The sequence below is a fragment of the Penaeus chinensis genome, chromosome 3, assembly GCF_019202785.1.
Source record: "Penaeus chinensis breed Huanghai No. 1 chromosome 3, ASM1920278v2, whole genome shotgun sequence".
NCBI lineage: Eukaryota > Metazoa > Arthropoda > Malacostraca > Decapoda > Penaeidae > Penaeus > Penaeus chinensis.
In genome coordinates, this window is record NC_061821.1 from 16,241,308 (window position 1) to 16,243,807 (window position 2,500).

A 2,500-nucleotide genomic window follows, 5' to 3' on the forward strand; every position below is an offset into this window, starting at 1 on the left:
AAAGGGGGAGTGAGGCAGTGATTGATGTAAACTAGACTGACTGGGCCTTTTTAAAATTCGTGTCTTGCTACTCTGCGAGGCGGCACTGCCACCCCACTGGAAACGCTCAGAAGCCCTGCATTTAGAACAATCCCCATGGAGATCTTTTTCCTTGTGCGTTTCATTGCGTATTTGTTTCGTTCGGTTTTGTATGTGTTTTTTATTTGCCATGTTGCATATGCTACTATTGTCTTTTTTATCTTTTTCCCATTTTAAGTAACTTTGATCGTTGTATTTTATCTTTTCTTTCCCGTAAGGTTTATTACAATTTTCTTTTTCCTTGTAAATTTTATAATTTCATGGATACGTTCCATCGTCACGTGAAAAGGTTTACCGAATAACAAGGAAATAACGAGACCGAGGAAATCCGATTGAGAAAGAGAAATGACCAAACAAAACCAATTTGCAGATGATAGGGATGGACCCACAGTGGATGATTAAAAGGAGGGAAGTACTGCGTGTATTTACATTTGATCTAGAAACCGCAAATAATTGTGCACTTAGGTTTTGTTGGCTTGACCTGAGGATAGAATAGGGTCAGAGGAGGTGACAGACTCTCGACGAGTGATAGGAAAGAGAGAGAGAAAATTAAGGGCTTGAATCTCTTATCTTATGAGAGCTGATGACGCAAATAGAGCAGTGGGGGAGATGGAGAGTGGAAAAGAGAGAGATGATAAAGGGAAGGGGGGAAAGAGGATATAAGAATACTGTGGCAAGGAAAGAGAGGAGAGTGGGAAGTGTCAGGGGAAAGGAGTGAAAAAGGAATAAAGATCATGACTGAGGGAAGAAATGCAATGTGGATAGGGATAAATGAAGGGAGAGATATAAAATAGAATAAAATGAAAAAGAAGTGGGTAAAGTGTAGGCAGAGAGAGAAAGAATAGACGAAAAGAGAAAGAAGGGCAGAGAGAAGTGGGGGAAATAAAGTCATAGAGGGAAGGGAAGGGAAAGGAAAGGGAGATAAAAGCAGAGAGAAAAGGGGAAAGCCAGGAGAGAGAGAGAAAAGGGAAGAAGGTCCCATTGTAAGGTCGCAGCGCTACCTTGGCGACCACGCTACGTGGACGGAGGAGAAAAGGGGGGGGGGGGGTCTTTGTACTCGTCTTTTGAAGAGAGGAGAGGGGGGGAGGGGGGGCGGTGTTTGCGGATTTTTTCTTTTAGTCTCTGTTTTTGTGTCCCCCGTTTCTTCCCAGTTTTCTTGTTTGTTTTGTTTCTTTCAGTTCTCCATTACTTAGTTCCTTTCTGTCTGCCTCTTTCTCTCTCTTCTCTTCCCTTCTCCCCTCTCCTTTCCTCTCCTCTCCTCCTCTCTCTCTCCTCTCTCTCCCCTCTCTCTCCTCTCTCTCTCTCTTCTCTCCTCCTCTCTCTCTCCTCTCTCTCTCTCTCCTCTCCTCCTCTCCTCTCTCTCTCCTCTCCTCCTCTCTCTTTCCTCTCCTCTCCTCCTCTCTCTCTCTCCTCTCCTCCTCCTCTCTCTCCTCTCCTCACCTATCTATCTATCTATCTATCTGTCACTCAATCTCTCATCTGCGTCTGCATTACTGATGATGATTAGTCGATATCTCTAATATAATTACATTTCCATCATTGCTTGCATTATTTAGTTTTTTGTTGTACTGGTATTATTTGCATTGATTCGTTTTCCTTTCAGCTGTATATTTATTCAGAAACTCCTTTGTTTTATAAATTGTAGAAAACAGATGAGCTTCCCCCAGATCCCGTTTTCTGTGGAGGGAATCGTCTTCTGGTGATTCTCTTTTCTTCCGCGAGTTAATGGTTGGCGTTGGGTTTGTTAACTCTTCTAGCCTAACCTAAACAAAGGAGAGATCTAAGGCTTATTGTTACGATTTTTGCGGCAGCGCAAAGGCTTTATATTAAAGTTTCCAATAGCACTTTCTCCTTTTTATTTAATTTGCCCTTTGATGATTTTCGTTTTTAAGCTCGGTCAGTTTTCAAAAGCTGGTGTGGTGGTGCTTTCCTTTGCTCATATGATAATAATAATGATGATGAAAATGCATTACGGTGCATTAAACCCACAAAGCGTGAACAAATTACATTGCTTGTTTGTGTAAGCGAATTCGTACGAAATATTAGAATTTAGTTTGCGTATTTTTGTGTTCAAATAGGGTATATTAAACAACATCCGAACTAAAAAAAAAGAGCATAGCGGTTCTGTTACTTTAATTTGCGTGTGTGTGTGTGTGTGTGTGTGTGTGTGTGTGTGTGTGTGTGTGTGTGTGTGTGTGTGTGTGTGTGTGTGTGTGTGTGTGCGTGTGTGCATGTGTGTGTGTGTGAGTGTGAGTGTGTGTGAATTCCTGTGTCTGAGACAGGTCACGTGACCTTAAGTGCAAGATAAGAACTCTTCAGAATACAACAATACCGACATGCGTGCAGATGTTGAGTGTCCTCTGCCACAAGCTAATTATAGAACACGACTTGAAGAAAATTTTAACTTCAGTTCATTTATCCC

The 2,500-nt window shown here is 41.9% G+C and overlaps 1 protein-coding gene across 1 annotated transcript in view; it reads left to right on the forward strand.

Annotated features, from left to right (window-relative positions):
- LOC125039509 (excitatory amino acid transporter 3-like) overlaps positions 1–2,500 on the forward strand; it is a gene marked incomplete in the record, with an annotated part of 171,150 nt that overhangs the window by 66,193 nt on the left and 102,457 nt on the right.